Raw genomic sequence first — 18,472 nt, 5'->3', positions numbered from 1 at the left:
GATTTTCTGCACCCAGCATACATTGCAGCATGCTTAGGCAAATGAGGAGCGAGACCCACCAATCCCTCGCCACTTCGCTGAAAGCTCCTCCTCTGCATAAAGAGAACACTTTTACAAGGGAGCAGAGTGGCGCAGCGGAAGCGTGCTGGGCCCATAACCCAGAGGTCGATGGATCGAAACCATCCTCTGCTATAATATTTCTTGTTTTTTCTTCTGAGGACCAATCTGTCATTTCCACGCTACCAGCAAGGAAAAGCGCAGGCTTGTGCTAGCTATGTGAGAAAAGACTTCTCAACTATCTGTCTCTGCTGAAATACAAGAGAGTGATCGCCAAAGGATCAACCCCATACTTTGAAAGTAAAGATACCCAATTATAAGCATAAATGACTGGTGGGACCGTCACACGTTTTTCTGGGCACGCTTTGAATGTCATTCTTGCCTTTTCGTTCTGCTCTTATCATTCTCCTGGGCATTTCATGGAAGGCACTCTCTTTCTCTTCGCTGCTTTGCTTCCAATGCTGCCTAAATATGTTCATTTCCACTATTTGTACTACTGCTTTCCATTTCTTCTCTTCTGCACAGATTTGGCCTTGGTTTCAATCCCCAGTTCCTTACCCTCTACAAGAAACTTTCTACTGCTTTTCATGTTGGTATCTAAACCAAATGCACCATTGAAACTGGTGCAAGATAGTCATTGAACTCGGGGTTGTAATCTTTAGAACAGAGAGCAACCACATCATAGGGCGCTGGTGGTATAGTGGTGAGCATAGCTGCTTCCCAAGCAGTTGACCCAGGTTCGATTCCCGGCCAATGCAGTGCAAATTTTTATATGTTCTCCAAGCAGGATTTGTTTTAATGCAACATGTCACAAAACGGAAATATCATGAACAGATTAATCAGACGTTAAATTAAAAAAAAAATGAAATACTTAGGCAGGCATCTCGATCGCCCCATCTGCTACATTCATTGTCCTATTAGATGCTATTTTCCAAAAAGCAGAGTCACCACTCACATGTGCTGGTAATAAATATGTTGCGGGCGGTAGACAATGAAAGGGCTGAACCCCGACTAGACATTCTAACTGTAGCATCTCTATATTAAAAAGCATTTCTAGGCAATATCTAGCATGTGAATAAAAGTAGGCAAGATCCACCGATGAATCTGGCAAAAGTCCCCAACGATTTTGTGCACACTTGTTCTCTCACCTGAATGCAGCGCCACCTTGTAGCCATCGGATGTAGCTGCAGCTCACAAAATGTTATATCAGAGAGCAAGTTGAGAGGACTCCAAGAGGCAGATGTCCATGGAAAGAGCCTCTCATGACAGCAGGAAGGTTGGATATTTCAAGATGGCAACATTTCCTCTCCAACGTCCTCACGTCCCGAACGCTCCCAAACGCTCAAAAGCCTCGCCCTCACCGGGTAGATCTCTGGCTCCCAGTTAAAATCAAATCCTGAGCATGCTAGCGCTAGGATCAAAGAGAGAGGAGAGGGTTAGAGAGCTGCTATCTTGGTAAAGGCCTGAAACTGCTAGTTCCCAAGAGGGTCTGCACTTTCAGTTATGACTGACTGTGAGACGAGAAGATGAAGATTTTCTGCACCCAGCATACATTGCAGCATGCTTAGGCAAATGAGGAGCGAGACCCACCAATCCCTCGCCACTTCGCTGAAAGCTCCTCCTCTGCATAAAGAGAACACTTTTACAAGGGAGCAGAGTGGCGCAGCGGAAGCGTGCTGGGCCCATAACCCAGAGGTCGATGGATCGAAACCATCCTCTGCTATAATATTTCTTGTTTTTTCTTCTGAGGACCAATCTGTCATTTCCACGCTACCAGCAAGGAAAAGCGCAGGCTTGTGCTAGCTATGTGAGAAAAGACTTCTCAACTATCTGTCTCTGCTGAAATACAAGAGAGTGATCGCCAAAGGATCAACCCCATACTTTGAAAGTAAAGATACCCAATTATAAGCATAAATGACTGGTGGGACCGTCACACGTTTTTCTGGGCATGCTTTGAATGTCATTCTTGCCTTTTCGTTCTGCTCTTATCATTCTCCTGGGCATTTCATGGAAGGCACTCTCTTTCTCTTCGCTGCTTTGCTTCCAATGCTGCCTAAATATGTTCATTTCCACTATTTGTACTACTGCTTTCCATTTCTTCTCTTCTGCACAGATTTGGCCTTGGTTTCAATCCCCAGTTCCTTACCCTCTACAAGAAACTTTCTACTGCTTTTCATGTTGGTATCTAAACCAAATGCACCATTGAAACTGGTGCAAGATAGTCATTGAACTCGGGGTTGTAATCTTTAGAACCGAGAGCACCCACATCATAGGGCGTTGGTGGTATAGTGGTGAGCATAGCTGCTTCCCAAGCAGTTGACCCGGGTTCGATTCCCGGCCAATGCAGTGCAAATTTTTATATGTTCTCCAAGCAGGATTTGTTTTAATGCAACATGTCACAAAACGGAAATATCATGAACAGATTAATCAGACGTTAAATTAAAAAAAAAATGAAATACTTAGGCAGGCATCTCGATCGCCCCATCTGCTACATTCATTGTTCTATTAGATGCTATTTTCCAAAAAGCAGAGTCACCACTCACATGTGCTGGTAATAAATATGTTGCGGGCGGTAGACAATGAAAGGGCTGAACCCCGACCAGACATTCTAACTCTAGCATCTCTATATTAAAAAGCATTTCTAGGCAATATCTAGCATGTGAATAAAAGTAGGCAAGATCCACCGATGAAACTGGCAAAAGTCCCCAACGATTTTCTGCACACTTGTTCTCTCACCTGAATGCAGCGCCACCTTGTAGCCATCGGATGTAACTGCAGCTCACAAAATGTTATATCAGAGAGCAAGTTGAGAGGACTCCAAGAGGCAGATGTCCATGGAAAGAGCCTCTCACGACAGCAGGAAGGTTGGATATTTCAAGATGGCAACATTTCCTGTCCAATGTCCTCACGTCCCGAACGCTCCCAAACGCTCAAAAGCCTCACACCAGGCAAGCCCTCACCGGGTAGATCTCTGGCTCCCAGTTAAAATCAAATCCTGAGCATGCTAGCGCTAGGATCAAAGAGAGAGGAGAGGGTTAGAGAGCTGCTATCTTGGTAAAGGCCTGAAACTGCTAGTTCCCAAGAGGGTCTGCACTTTCAGTTATGACTGACTGTGAGACGAGAAGATGAAGATTTTCTGCACCCAGCATACATTGCAGCATGCTTAGGCAAATGAGGAGCGAGACCCACCAATCCCTCGCCACTTCGCTGAAAGCTCCTCCTCTGCATAAAGAGAACACTTTTACAAGGGAGCAGAGTGGCGCAGCGGAAGCGTGCTGGGCCCATAACCCAGAGGTCGATGGATCGAAACCATCCTCTGCTATAATATTTCTTGTTTTTTCTTCTGAGAACCAATCTGTCATTTCCACGCTACCAGCAAGGAAAAGCGCAGGCTTGTGCTAGCTATGTGAGAAAAGACTTCTCAACTATCTGTCTCTGCTGAAATACAAGAGAGTGATCGCCAAAGGATCAACCCCATACTTTGAAAGTAAAGATACCCAATTATAAGCATAAATGACTGGTGGGACCGTCACACGTTTTTCTGGGCATGCTTTGAATGTCATTCTTGCCTTTTCGTTCTGCTCTTATCATTCTCCTGGGCATTTCATGGAAGGCACTCTCTTTCTCTTCGCTGCTTTGCTTCCAATGCTGCCTAAATATGTTCATTTCCACTATTTGTACTACTGCTTTCCATTTCTTCTCTTCTGCACAGATTTGGCCTTGGTTTCAATCCCCAGTTCCTTACCCTCTACAAGAAACTTTCTACTGCTTTTCATGTTGGTATCTAAACCAAATGCACCATTGAAACTGGTGCAAGATAGTCATTGAACTCGGGGTTGTAATCTTTAGAACCGAGAGCAGCCACATCATAGGGCGTTGGTGGTATAGTGGTGAGCATAGCTGCTTCCCAAGCAGTTGACCCGGGTTCGATTCCCGGCCAATGCAGTGCAAATTTTTATATGTTCTCCAAGCAGGATTTGTTTTAATGCAACATGTCACAAAACGGAAATATCATGAACAGATTAATCAGACGTTAAATTAAAAAAAAAATGAAATACTTAGGCAGGCATCTCGATCGCCCCATCTGCTACATTAATTGTCCTATTAGATGCTATTTTCCAAAAAGCAGAGTCACCACTCACATGTGCTGGTAATAAATATGTTGCGGGCGGTAGACAATGAAAGGGCTGAACCCCGACTAGACATTCTAACTGTAGCATCTCTATATTAAAAAGCATTTCTAGGCAATATCTAGCATGTGAATAAAAGTAGGCAAGATCCACCGATGAATCTGGCAAAAGTCCCCAACGATTTTGTGCACACTTGTTCTCTCACCTGAATGCAGCGCCACCTTGTAGCCATCGGATGTAACTGCAGCTCACAAAATGTTATATCAGAGAGCAAGTTGAGAGGACTCCAAGAGGCAGATGCCCATGGAAAGAGCCTCTCATGACAGCAGGAAGGTTGGATATTTCAAGATGGCAACATTTCCTCTCCAACGTCCTCACGTCCCGAACGCTCCCAAACGCTCAAAAGCCTCACACCGGGCAAGCCCTCACCGGGTAGATCTCTGGCTCCCAGTTAAAATCAAATCCTGAGCATGCTAGCGCTACGATCAAAGAGAGAGGAGAGGGTTAGAGAGCTGCTATCTTGGTAAAGGCCTGAAACTGCTAGTTCCCAAGAGGGTCTGCACTTTCAGTTATGAATGACTGTGAGACGAGAAGATGAAGATTTTCTGCACCCAGCATACATTGCAGCATGCTTAGGCAAATGAGGAGCGAGACCCACCAATCCCTCGCCACTTCGCTGAAAGCTCCTCCTCTGCATAAAGAGAACACTTTTACAAGGGAGCAGAGTGGCGCAGCGGAAGCGTGCTGGGCCCATAACCCAGAGGTCAATGGATCGAAACCATCCTCTGCTATAATATTTCTTGTTTTTTCTTCTGAGGACCAATCTGTCATTTCCACGCTACCAGCAAGGAAAAGCGCAGGCTTGTGCTAGCTATGTGAGAAAAGACTTCTCAACTATCTGTCTCTGCTGAAATACAAGAGAGTGATCGCCAAAGGATCAACCCCATACTTTGAAAGTAAAGATACCCAATTATAAGCATAAATGACTGGTTGCACCGTCACACGTTTTTCTGGGCATGCTTTGAATGTCATTCTTGCCTTTTCGTTCTGCTCTTATCATTCTCCTGGGCATTTAATGGAAGGCACTCTCTTTCTCTTCGCTGCTTTGCTTCCAATGCTGCCTAAATATGTTCATTTCCACTATTTGTACTACTGCTTTCCATTTCTTCTCTTCTGCACAGATTTGGCCTTGGTTTCAATCCCCAGTTCCTTACCCTCTACAAGAAACTTTCTACTGCTTTTCATGTTGGTATCTAAACCAAATGCACCATTGAAACTGGTGCAAGATAGTCATTGAACTCGGGGTTGTAATCTTTAGAACCGAGACCACCCACATCATAGGGCGTTGGTGGTATAGTGGTGAGCATAGCTGCTTCCCAAGCAGTTGACCCGGGTTCAATTCCCGGCCAATGCAGTGCAAATTTTTATATGTTCTCCAAGCAGGATTTGTTTTAATGCAACATGTCACAAAACGGAAATATCATGAACAGATTAATCAGACGTTAAATTAAAAAAAAAATGAAATACTTAGGCAGGCATCTCGATCGCCCCATCTGCGACATTCATTGTCCTATTAGATGCTATTTTCCAAAAAGCAGAGTCACCACTCACATGTGCTGGTAATAAATATGTTGCGGGCGGTAGACAATGAAAGGGCTGAACCCCGACCAGACATTCTAACTCTAGCATCTCTATATTAAAAAGCATTTCTAGGCAATATCTAGCATGTGAATAAAAGTAGGCAAGATCCACCGATGAATCTGGCAAAAGTCCCCAACGATTTTGTGCACACTTGTTCTCTCACCTGAATGCAGCGCCACCTTGTAGCCATCGGATGTAACTGCAGCTCACAAAATGTTATATCAGAGAGCAAGTTGAGAGGACTCCAAGAGGCAGATGTCCATGGAAAGAGCCTCTCACGACAGCAGGAAGGTTGGATATTTCAAGATGGCAACATTTCCTGTCCAATGTCCTCACGTCCCGAACGCTCCCAAACGCTCAAAAGCCTCACACCGGGCAAGCCCTCACCGGGTAGATCTCTGGCTCCCAGTTAAAATCAAATCCTGAGCATGCTAGCGCTAGGATCAAAGAGAGAGGAGAGGGTTAGAGAGCTGCTATCTTGGTAAAGGCCTGAAACTGCTAGTTCCCAAGAGGGTCTGCACTTTCAGTTATGACTGACTGTGAGACGAGAAGATGAAGATTTTCTGCACCCAGCATACATTGCAGCATGCTTAGGCAAATGAGGAGCGAGACCCACCAATCCCTCGCCACTTCGCTGAAAGCTCCTCCTCTGCATAAAGAGAACACTTTTACAAGGGAGCAGAGTGGCGCAGCGGAAGCGTGCTGGGCCCATAACCCAGAGGTCGATGGATCGAAACCATCCTCTGCTATAATATTTCTTGTTTTTTCTTCTGAGAACCAATCTGTCATTTCCACGCTACCAGCAAGGAAAAGCGCAGGCTTGTGCTAGCTATGTGAGAAAAGACTTCTCAACTATCTGTCTCTGCTGAAATACAAGAGAGTGATCGCCAAAGGATCAACCCCATACTTTGAAAGTAAAGATACCCAATTATAAGCATAAATGACTGGTGGGACCGTCACACGTTTTTCTGGGCATGCTTTGAATGTCATTCTTGCCTTTTCGTTCTGCTCTTATCATTCTCCTGGGCATTTCATGGAAGGCACTCTCTTTCTCTTCGCTGCTTTGCTTCCAATGCTGCCTAAATATGTTCATTTCCACTATTTGTACTACTGCTTTCCATTTCTTCTCTTCTGCACAGATTTGGCCTTGGTTTCAATCCCCAGTTCCTTACCCTCTACAAGAAACTTTCTACTGCTTTTCATGTTGGTATCTAAACCAAATGCACCATTGAAACTGGTGCAAGATAGTCATTGAACTCGGGGTTGTAATCTTTAGAACCGAGAGCAACCACATCATAGGGCGTTGGTGGTATAGTGGTGATCATAGCTGCTTCCCAAGCAGTTGACCCGGGTTCGATTCCCGGCCAATGCAGTGCAAATTTTTATATGTTCTCCAAGCAGGATTTGTTTCAATGCAACATGTCACAAAACGGAAATATCATGAACAGATTAATCAGACGTTAAATCAAAAAAAAATGAAATACTTAGGCAGGCATCTCGATCGCCCCATCTGCTACATTCATTGTCCTATTAGATGCTATTTTCCAAAAAGCAGAGTCACCACTCACATGTGCTGGTAATAAATATGTTGCGGGCGGTAGACAATGAAAGGGCTGAACCCCGACTAGACATTCTAACTGTAGCATCTCTATATTAAAAAGCATTTCTAGGCAATATCTAGCATGTGAATAAAAGTAGGCAAGATCCACCGATGAATCTGGCAAAAGTCCCCAACGATTTTGTGCACACTTGTTCTCTCACCTGAATGCAGCGCCACCTTGTAGCCATCGGATGTAACTGCAGCTCACAAAATGTTATATCAGAGAGCAAGTTGAGAGGACTCCAAGAGGCAGATGTCCATGGAAAGAGCCTCTCACGACAGCAGGAAGGTTGGATATTTCAAGATGGCAACATTTCCTGTCCAATGTCCTCACGTCCCGAACGCTCCCAAACGCTCAAAAGCCTCCCCTCACCGGGTAGATCTCTGGCTCCCAGTTAAAATCAAATCCTGAGCATGCTAGCGCTAGGATCAAAGAGAGAGGAGAGGGTTAGAGAGCTGCTATCTTGGTAAAGGCCTGAAACTGCTAGTTCCCAAGAGGGTCTGCACTTTCAGTTGTGACTGACTGTGAGACGAGAAGATGAAGATTTTCTGCACCCAGCATACATTGCAGCATGCTTAGGCAAATGAGGAGCGAGACCCACCAATCCCTCGCCACTTCGCTGAAAGCTCCTCCTCTGCATAAAGAGAACACTTTTACAAGGGAGCAGAGTGGCGCAGCGGAAGCGTGCTGGGCCCATAACCCAGAGGTCGATGGATCGAAACCATCCTCTGCTATAATATTTCTTGTTTTTTCTTCTGAGAACCAATCTGTCATTTCCACGCTACCAGCAAGGAAAAGCGCAGGCTTGTGCTAGCTATGTGAGAAAAGACTTCTCAACTATCTGTCTCTGCTGAAATACAAGAGAGTGATCGCCAAAGGATCAACCCCATACTTTGAAAGTAAAGATACCCAATTATAAGCATAAATGACTGGTGGGACCGTCACACGTTTTTCTGGGCATGCTTTGAATGTCATTCTTGCCTTTTCGTTCTGCTCTTATCATTCTCCTGGGCATTTCATGGAAGGCACTCTCTTTCTCTTCGCTGCTTTGCTTCCAATGCTGCCTAAATATGTTCATTTCCACTATTTGTACTACTGCTTTCCATTTCTTCTCTTCTGCACAGATTTGGCCTTGGTTTCAATCCCCAGTTCCTTACCCTCTACAAGAAACTTTCTACTGCTTTTCATGTTGGTATCTAAACCAAATGCACCATTGAAACTGGTGCAAGATAGTCATTGAACTCGGGGTTGTAATCTTTAGAACCGAGAGCAACCACATCATAGGGCGTTGGTGGTATAGTGGTGAGCATAGCTGTTTCCAAGCAGTTGACCCGGGTTCGATTCCCGGCCAATGCAGTGCAAATTTTTATATGTTCTCCAAGCAGGATTTGTTTCAATGCAACATGTCACAAAACGGAAATATCATGAACAGATTAATCAGACGTTAAATTAAAAAAAAAATGAAATACTTAGGCAGGCATCTCGATCGCCCCATCTGCTACATTCATTGTCCTATTAGATGCTATTTTCCAAAAAGCAGAGTCACCACTCACATGTGCTGGTAATAAATATGTTGCGGGCGGTAGACAATGAAAGGGCTGAACCCCGACTAGACATTCTAACTGTAGCATCTCTATATTAAAAAGCATTTCTAGGCAATATCTAGCATGTGAATAAAAGTAGGCAAGATCCACCGATGAATCTGGCAAAAGTCCCCAACGATTTTGTGCACACTTGTTCTCTCACCTGAATGCAGCGCCACCTTGTAGCCATCGGATGTAACTGCAGCTCACAAAATGTTATATCAGAGAGCAAGTTGAGAGGACTCCAAGAGGCAGATGTCCATGGAAAGAGCCTCTCATGACAGCAGGAAGGTTGGATATTTCAAGATGGCAACATTTCCTCTCCAACGTCCTCACGTCCCGAACGCTCCCAAACGCTCAAAAGCCTCACACCGGGCAAGCCCTCACCGGGTAGATCTCTGGCTCCCAGTTAAAATCAAATCCTGAGCATGCTAGCGCTACGATCAAAGAGAGAGGAGAGGGTTAGAGAGCTGCTATCTTGGTAAAGGCCTGAAACTGCTAGTTCCCAAGAGGGTCTGCACTTTCAGTTATGAATGACTGTGAGACGAGAAGATGAAGATTTTCTGCACCCAGCATACATTGCAGCATGCTTAGGCAAATGAGGAGCGAGACCCACCAATCCCTCGCCACTTCGCTGAAAGCTCCTCCTCTGCATAAAGAGAACACTTTTACAAGGGAGCAGAGTGGCGCAGCGGAAGCGTGCTGGGCCCATAACCCAGAGGTCAATGGATCGAAACCATCCTCTGCTATAATATTTCTTGTTTTTTCTTCTGAGGACCAATCTGTCATTTCCACGCTACCAGCAAGGAAAAGCGCAGGCTTGTGCTAGCTATGTGAGAAAAGACTTCTCAACTATCTGTCTCTGCTGAAATACAAGAGAGTGATCGCCAAAGGATCAACCCCATACTTTGAAAGTAAAGATACCCAATTATAAGCATAAATGACTGGTTGCACCGTCACACGTTTTTCTGGGCATGCTTTGAATGTCATTCTTGCCTTTTCGTTCTGCTCTTATCATTCTCCTGGGCATTTAATGGAAGGCACTCTCTTTCTCTTCGCTGCTTTGCTTCCAATGCTGCCTAAATATGTTCATTTCCACTATTTGTACTACTGCTTTCCATTTCTTCTCTTCTGCACAGATTTGGCCTTGGTTTCAATCCCCAGTTCCTTACCCTCTACAAGAAACTTTCTACTGCTTTTCATGTTGGTATCTAAACCAAATGCACCATTGAAACTGGTGCAAGATAGTCATTGAACTCGGGGTTGTAATCTTTAGAACCGAGACCACCCACATCATAGGGCGTTGGTGGTATAGTGGTGAGCATAGCTGCTTCCCAAGCAGTTGACCCGGGTTCAATTCCCGGCCAATGCAGTGCAAATTTTTATATGTTCTCCAAGCAGGATTTGTTTTAATGCAACATGTCACAAAACGGAAATATCATGAACAGATTAATCAGACGTTAAATTAAAAAAAAAATGAAATACTTAGGCAGGCATCTCGATCGCCCCATCTGCGACATTCATTGTCCTATTAGATGCTATTTTCCAAAAAGCAGAGTCACCACTCACATGTGCTGGTAATAAATATGTTGCGGGCGGTAGACAATGAAAGGGCTGAACCCCGACCAGACATTCTAACTCTAGCATCTCTATATTAAAAAGCATTTCTAGGCAATATCTAGCATGTGAATAAAAGTAGGCAAGATCCACCGATGAATCTGGCAAAAGTCCCCAACGATTTTGTGCACACTTGTTCTCTCACCTGAATGCAGCGCCACCTTGTAGCCATCGGATGTAACTGCAGCTCACAAAATGTTATATCAGAGAGCAAGTTGAGAGGACTCCAAGAGGCAGATGTCCATGGAAAGAGCCTCTCACGACAGCAGGAAGGTTGGATATTTCAAGATGGCAACATTTCCTGTCCAATGTCCTCACGTCCCGAACGCTCCCAAACGCTCAAAAGCCTCCCCTCACCGGGTAGATCTCTGGCTCCCAGTTAAAATCAAATCCTGAGCATGCTAGCGCTAGGATCAAAGAGAGAGGAGAGGGTTAGAGAGCTGCTATCTTGGTAAAGGCCTGAAACTGCTAGTTCCCAAGAGGGTCTGCACTTTCAGTTGTGACTGACTGTGAGACGAGAAGATGAAGATTTTCTGCACCCAGCATACATTGCAGCATGCTTAGGCAAATGAGGAGCGAGACCCACCAATCCCTCGCCACTTCGCTGAAAGCTCCTCCTCTGCATAAAGAGAACACTTTTACAAGGGAGCAGAGTGGCGCAGCGGAAGCGTGCTGGGCCCATAACCCAGAGGTCGATGGATCGAAACCATCCTCTGCTATAATATTTCTTGTTTTTTCTTCTGAGAACCAATCTGTCATTTCCACGCTACCAGCAAGGAAAAGCGCAGGCTTGTGCTAGCTATGTGAGAAAAGACTTCTCAACTATCTGTCTCTGCTGAAATACAAGAGAGTGATCGCCAAAGGATCAACCCCATACTTTGAAAGTAAAGATACCCAATTATAAGCATAAATGACTGGTGGGACCGTCACACGTTTTTCTGGGCATGCTTTGAATGTCATTCTTGCCTTTTCGTTCTGCTCTTATCATTCTCCTGGGCATTTCATGGAAGGCACTCTCTTTCTCTTCGCTGCTTTGCTTCCAATGCTGCCTAAATATGTTCATTTCCACTATTTGTACTACTGCTTTCCATTTCTTCTCTTCTGCACAGATTTGGCCTTGGTTTCAATCCCCAGTTCCTTACCCTCTACAAGAAACTTTCTACTGCTTTTCATGTTGGTATCTAAACCAAATGCACCATTGAAACTGGTGCAAGATAGTCATTGAACTCGGGGTTGTAATCTTTAGAACCGAGAGCAACCACATCATAGGGCGTTGGTGGTATAGTGGTGAGCATAGCTGCTTCCCAAGCAGTTGACCCGGGTTCGATTCCCGGCCAATGCAGTGCAAATTTTTATATGTTCTCCAAGCAGGATTTGTTTCAATGCAACATGTCACAAAACGGAAATATCATGAACAGATTAATCAGACGTTAAATTAAAAAAAAAATGAAATACTTAGGCAGGCATCTCGATCGCCCCATCTGCTACATTCATTGTCCTATTAGATGCTATTTTCCAAAAAGCAGAGTCACCACTCACATGTGCTGGTAATAAATATGTTGCGGGCGGTAGACAATGAAAGGGCTGAACCCCGACTAGACATTCTAACTGTAGCATCTCTATATTAAAAAGCAATTCTAGGCAATATCTAGCATGTGAATAAAAGTAGGCAAGATCCACCGATGAATCTGGCAAAAGTCCCCAACGATTTTGTGCACACTTGTTCTCTCACCTGAATGCAGCGCCACCTTGTAGCCATCGGATGTAACTGCAGCTCACAAAATGTTATATCAGAGAGCAAGTTGAGAGGACTCCAAGAGGCAGATGTCCATGGAAAGAGCCTCTCATGACAGCAGGAAGGTTGGATATTTCAAGATGGCAACATTTCCTCTCCAACGTCCTCACGTCCCGAACGCTCCCAAACGCTCAAAAGCCTCACACCGGGCAAGCCCTCACCGGGTAGATCTCTGGCTCCCAGTTAAAATCAAATCCTGAGCATGCTAGCGCTACGATCAAAGAGAGAGGAGAGGGTTAGAGAGCTGCTATCTTGGTAAAGGCCTGAAACTGCTAGTTCCTAAGAGGGTCTGCACTTTCAGTTATGACTGACTGTGAGACGAGAAGATGAAGATTTTCTGCACCCAGCATACATTGCAGCATGCTTAGGCAAATGAGGAGCGAGACCCACCAATCCCTCGCCACTTCGCTGAAAGCTCCTCCTCTGCATAAAGAGAACACTTTAACAAGGGAGCAGAGTGGCGCAGCGGAAGCGTGCTGGGCCCATAACCCAGAGGTCAATGGATCGAAACCATCCTCTGCTATAATATTTCTTGTTTTTTCTTCTGAGGACCAATCTGTCATTTCCACGCTACCAGCAAGGAAAAGCGCAGGCTTGTGCTAGCTATGTGAGAAAAGACTTCTCAACTATCTGTCTCTGCTGAAATACAAGAGAGTGATCGCCAAAGGATCAACCCCATACTTTGAAAGTAAAGATACCCAATTATAAGCATAAATGACTGGTTGCACCGTCACACGTTTTTCTGGGCATGCTTTGAATGTCATTCTTGCCTTTTCGTTCTGCTCTTATCATTCTCCTGGGCATTTAATGGAAGGCACTCTCTTTCTCTTCGCTGCTTTGCTTCCAATGCTGCCTAAATATGTTCATTTCCACTATTTGTACTACTGCTTTCCATTTCTTCTCTTCTGCACAGATTTGGCCTTGGTTTCAATCCCCAGTTCCTTACCCTCTACAAGAAACTTTCTACTGCTTTTCATGTTGGTATCTAAACCAAATGCACCATTGAAACTGGTGCAAGATAGTCATTGAACTCGGGGTTGTAATCTTTAGAACCGAGACCACCCACATCATAGGGCGTTGGTGGTATAGTGGTGAGCATAGCTGCTTCCCAAGCAGTTGACCCGGGTTCAATTCCCGGCCAATGCAGTGCAAATTTTTATATGTTCTCCAAGCAGGATTTGTTTTAATGCAACATGTCACAAAACGGAAATATCATGAACAGATTAATCAGACGTTAAATTAAAAAAAAAATGAAATACTTAGGCAGGCATCTCGATCGCCCCATCTGCGACATTCATTGTCCTATTAGATGCTATTTTCCAAAAAGCAGAGTCACCACTCACATGTGCTGGTAATAAATATGTTGCGGGCGGTAGACAATGAAAGGGCTGAACCCCGACCAGACATTCTAACTCTAGCATCTCTATATTAAAAAGCATTTCTAGGCAATATCTAGCATGTGAATAAAAGTAGGCAAGATCCACCGATGAATCTGGCAAAAGTCCCCAACGATTTTGTGCACACTTGTTCTCTCACCTGAATGCAGCGCCACCTTGTAGCCATCGGATGTAACTGCAGCTCACAAAATGTTATATCAGAGAGCAAGTTGAGAGGACTCCAAGAGGCAGATGTCCATGGAAAGAGCCTCTCACGACAGCAGGAAGGTTGGATATTTCAAGATGGCAACATTTCCTGTCCAATGTCCTCACGTCCCGAACGCTCCCAAACGCTCAAAAGCCTCGCCCTCACCGGGTAGATCTCTGGCTCCCAGTTAAAATCAAATCCTGAGCATGCTAGCGCTAGGATCAAAGAGAGAGGAGAGGGTTAGAGAGCTGCTATCTTGGTAAAGGCCTGAAACTGCTAGTTCCCAAGAGGGTCTGCACTTTCAGTTATGACTGACTGTGAGACGAGAAGATGAAGATTTTCTGCACCCAGCATACATTGCAGCATGCTTAGGCAAATGAGGAGCGAGACCCACCAATCCCTCGCCACTTCGCTGAAAGCTCCTCCTCTGCATAAAGAGAACACTTTTACAAGGGAGCAGAGTGGCGCAGCGGAAGCGTGCTGGGCCCATAACCCAGAAGTCGATGGATCGAAACCATCCTCTGCTATAATATTTCTTGTTTTTTCTTCTGAGAACCAATCTGTCATTTCCACGCTACCAGCAAGGAAAAGCGCAGGCTTGTGCTAGCTATGTGAGAAAAGACTTCTCAACTATCTGTCTCTGCTGAAATACAAGAGAGTGATCGCCAAAGGATCAACCCCATACTTTGAAAGTAAAGATACCCAATTATAAGCATAAATGACTGGTGGGACCGTCACACGTTTTTCTGGGCATGCTTTGAATGTCATTCTTGCCTTTTCGTTCTGCTCTTATCATTCTCCTGGGCATTTCATGGAAGGCACTCTCTTTCTCTTCGCTGCTTTGCTTCCAATGCTGCCTAAATATGTTCATTTCCACTATTTGTACTACTGCTTTCCATTTCTTCTCTTCTGCACAGATTTGGCCTTGGTTTCAATCCCCAGTTCCTTACCCTCTACAAGAAACTTTCTACTGCTTTTCATGTTGGTATCTAAACCAAATGCACCATTGAAACTGGTGCAAGATAGTCATTGAACTCGGGGTTGTAATCTTTAGAACCGAGAGCAACCACATCATAGGGCGTTGGTGGTATAGTGGTGATCATAGCTGCTTCCCAAGCAGTTGACCCGGGTTCGATTCCCGGCCAATGCAGTGCAAATTTTTATATGTTCTCCAAGCAGGATTTGTTTCAATGCAACATGTCACAAAACGGAAATATCATGAACAGATTAATCAGACGTTAAATCAAAAAAAAATGAAATACTTAGGCAGGCATCTCGATCGCCCCATCTGCTACATTCATTGTCCTATTAGATGCTATTTTCCAAAAAGCAGAGTCACCACTCACATGTGCTGGTAATAAATATGTTGCGGGCGGTAGACAATGAAAGGGCTGAACCCCGACTAGACATTCTAACTGTAGCATCTCTATATTAAAAAGCATTTCTAGGCAATATCTAGCATGTGAATAAAAGTAGGCAAGATCCACCGATGAATCTGGCAAAAGTCCCCAACGATTTTGTGCACACTTGTTCTCTCACCTGAATGCAGCGCCACCTTGTAGCCATCGGATGTAACTGCAGCTCACAAAATGTTATATCAGAGAGCAAGTTGAGAGGACTCCAAGAGGCAGATGTCCATGGAAAGAGCCTCTCACGACAGCAGGAAGGTTGGATATTTCAAGATGGCAACATTTCCTGTCCAATGTCCTCACGTCCCGAACGCTCCCAAACGCTCAAAAGCCTCCCCTCACCGGGTAGATCTCTGGCTCCCAGTTAAAATCAAATCCTGAGCATGCTAGCGCTAGGATCAAAGAGAGAGGAGAGGGTTAGAGAGCTGCTATCTTGGTAAAGGCCTGAAACTGCTAGTTCCCAAGAGGGTCTGCACTTTCAGTTGTGACTGACTGTGAGACGAGAAGATGAAGATTTTCTGCACCCAGCATACATTGCAGCATGCTTAGGCAAATGAGGAGCGAGACCCACCAATCCCTCGCCACTTCGCTGAAAGCTCCTCCTCTGCATAAAGAGAACACTTTTACAAGGGAGCAGAGTGGCGCAGCGGAAGCGTGCTGGGCCCATAACCCAGAGGTCGATGGATCGAAACCATCCTCTGCTATAATATTTCTTGTTTTTTCTTCTGAGAACCAATCTGTCATTTCCACGCTACCAGCAAGGAAAAGCGCAGGCTTGTGCTAGCTATGTGAGAAAAGACTTCTCAACTATCTGTCTCTGCTGAAATACAAGAGAGTGATCGCCAAAGGATCAACCCCATACTTTGAAAGTAAAGATACCCAATTATAAGCATAAATGACTGGTGGGACCGTCACACGTTTTTCTGGGCATGCTTTGAATGTCATTCTTGCCTTTTCGTTCTGCTCTTATCATTCTCCTGGGCATTTCATGGAAGGCACTCTCTTTCTCTTCGCTGCTTTGCTTCCAATGCTGCCTAAATATGTTCATTTCCACTATTTGTACTACTGCTTTCCATTTCTTCTCTTCTGCACAGATTTGGCCTTGGTTTCAATCCCCAGTTCCTTACCCTCTACAAGAAACTTTCTACTGCTTTTCATGTTGGTATCTAAACCAAATGCACCATTGAAACTGGTGCAAGATAGTCATTGAACTCGGGGTTGTAATCTTTAGAACCGAGAGCAACCACATCATAGGGCGTTGGTGGTATAGTGGTGAGCATAGCTGCTTCCCAAGCAGTTGACCCGGGTTCGATTCCCGGCCAATGCAGTGCAAATTTTTATATGTTCTCCAAGCAGGATTTGTTTCAATGCAACATGTCACAAAACGGAAATATCATGAACAGATTAATCAGACGTTAAATTAAAAAAAAAATGAAATACTTAGGCAGGCATCTCGATCGCCCCATCTGCTACATTCATTGTCCTATTAGATGCTATTTTCCAAAAAGCAGAGTCACCACTCACATGTGCTGGTAATAAATATGTTGCGGGCGGTAGACAATGAAAGGGCTGAACCCCGACTAGACATTCTAACTGTAGCATCTCTATATTAAAAAGCATTTCTAGGCAATATCTAGCATGTGAATAAAAGTAGGCAAGATCCACCGATGAATCTGGCAAAAGTCCCCAACGATTTTGTGCACACTTGTTCTCTCACCTGAATGCAGCGCCACCTTGTAGCCATCGGATGTAACTGCAGCTCACAAAATGTTATATCAGAGAGCAAGTTGAGAGGACTCCAAGAGGCAGATGTCCATGGAAAGAGCCTCTCATGACAGCAGGAAGGTTGGATATTTCAAGATGGCAACATTTCCTCTCCAACGTCCTCACGTCCCGAACGCTCCCAAACGCTCAAAAGCCTCACACCGGGCAAGCCCTCACCGGGTAGATCTCTGGCTCCCAGTTAAAATCAAATCCTGAGCATGCTAGCGCTACGATCAAAGAGAGAGGAGAGGGTTAGAGAGCTGCTATCTTGGTAAAGGCCTGAAACTGCTAGTTCCCAAGAGGGTCTGCACTTTCAGTTATGACTGACTGTGAGACGAGAAGATGAAGATTTTCTGCACCCAGCATACATTGCAGCATGCTTAGGCAAATGAGGAGCGAGACCCACCAATCCCTCGCCACTTCGCTGAAAGCTCCTCCTCTGCATAAAGAGAACACTTTTACAAGGGAGCAGAGTGGCGCAGCGGAAGCGTGCTGGGCCCATAACCCAGAGGTCAATGGATCGAAACCATCCTCTGCTATAATATTTCTTGTTTTTTATTCTGAGGACCAATCTGTCATTTCCACGCTACCAGCAAGGAAAAGCGCAGGCTTGTGCTAGCTATGTGAGAAAAGACTTCTCAACTATCTGTCTCTGCTGAAATACAAGAGAGTGATCGCCAAAGGATCAACCCCATACTTTGAAAGTAAAGATACCCAATTATAAGCATAAATGACTGGTTGCACCGTCACACGTTTTTCTGGGCATGCTTTGAATGTCATTCTTGCCTTTTCGTTCTGCTCTTATCATTCTCCTGGGCATTTAATGGAAGGCACTCTCTTTCTCTTCGCTGCTTTGCTTCCAATGCTGCCTAAATATGTTCATTTCCACTATTTGTACTACTGCTTTCCATTTCTTCTCTTCTGCACAGATTTGGCCTTGGTTTCAATCCCCAGTTCCTTACCCTCTACAAGAAACTTTCTACTGCTTTTCATGTTGGTATCTAAACCAAATGCACCATTGAAACTGGTGCAAGATAGTCATTGAACTCGGGGTTGTAATCTTTAGAACCGAGACCACCCACATCATAGGGCGTTGGTGGTATAGTGGTGAGCATAGCTGCTTCCCAAGCAGTTGACCCGGGTTCAAATCCCGGCCAATGCAGTGCAAATTTTTATATGTTCTCCAAGCAGGATTTGTTTTAATGCAACATGTCACAAAACGGAAATATCATGAACAGATTAATCAGACGTTAAATTAAAAAAAAAATGAAATACTTAGGCAGGCATCTCG

The 18,472-nt window shown here is 44.7% G+C and overlaps 10 non-coding genes across 10 annotated transcripts; all 10 read left to right on the top strand.

The window, feature by feature from the left end:
- Positions 1-2,331: 2,331 nt before the first annotated feature.
- TRNAG-CCC (transfer RNA glycine (anticodon CCC)) lies at positions 2,332-2,403 on the top strand. Its single transcript has one exon. It is a non-coding gene; the product is annotated as a tRNA-Gly (tRNA).
- Positions 2,404-3,930: 1,527 nt separating this feature from the next.
- Positions 3,931-4,002, top strand: TRNAG-CCC (transfer RNA glycine (anticodon CCC)). The gene has a single exon. It is a non-coding gene; the product is annotated as a tRNA-Gly (tRNA).
- A 1,527-nt stretch (positions 4,003-5,529) lies between these two features.
- On the top strand, positions 5,530-5,601 carry TRNAG-CCC (transfer RNA glycine (anticodon CCC)). Its single transcript has one exon. It is a non-coding gene; the product is annotated as a tRNA-Gly (tRNA).
- A 1,527-nt stretch (positions 5,602-7,128) lies between these two features.
- TRNAG-CCC (transfer RNA glycine (anticodon CCC)) lies at positions 7,129-7,200 on the top strand. The gene has a single exon. It is a non-coding gene; the product is annotated as a tRNA-Gly (tRNA).
- Positions 7,201-10,312: 3,112 nt separating this feature from the next.
- TRNAG-CCC (transfer RNA glycine (anticodon CCC)) lies at positions 10,313-10,384 on the top strand. Its single transcript has one exon. It is a non-coding gene; the product is annotated as a tRNA-Gly (tRNA).
- Positions 10,385-11,899: 1,515 nt separating this feature from the next.
- Positions 11,900-11,971, top strand: TRNAG-CCC (transfer RNA glycine (anticodon CCC)). Its single transcript has one exon. It is a non-coding gene; the product is annotated as a tRNA-Gly (tRNA).
- Positions 11,972-13,498: 1,527 nt separating this feature from the next.
- Positions 13,499-13,570, top strand: TRNAG-CCC (transfer RNA glycine (anticodon CCC)). Its single transcript has one exon. It is a non-coding gene; the product is annotated as a tRNA-Gly (tRNA).
- A 1,516-nt stretch (positions 13,571-15,086) lies between these two features.
- Positions 15,087-15,158, top strand: TRNAG-CCC (transfer RNA glycine (anticodon CCC)). The gene has a single exon. It is a non-coding gene; the product is annotated as a tRNA-Gly (tRNA).
- A 1,514-nt stretch (positions 15,159-16,672) lies between these two features.
- TRNAG-CCC (transfer RNA glycine (anticodon CCC)) lies at positions 16,673-16,744 on the top strand. Its single transcript has one exon. It is a non-coding gene; the product is annotated as a tRNA-Gly (tRNA).
- Positions 16,745-18,271: 1,527 nt separating this feature from the next.
- Positions 18,272-18,343, top strand: TRNAG-CCC (transfer RNA glycine (anticodon CCC)). Its single transcript has one exon. It is a non-coding gene; the product is annotated as a tRNA-Gly (tRNA).
- The last annotated feature ends 129 nt before the right edge of the window (positions 18,344-18,472 follow it).

Source organism: Triturus cristatus, chromosome 11 (genome assembly GCF_964204655.1).
Source record: "Triturus cristatus chromosome 11, aTriCri1.1, whole genome shotgun sequence".
NCBI lineage: Eukaryota > Metazoa > Chordata > Amphibia > Caudata > Salamandridae > Triturus > Triturus cristatus.
This window is presented reverse-complemented; position numbering and strand designations above follow the sequence as displayed.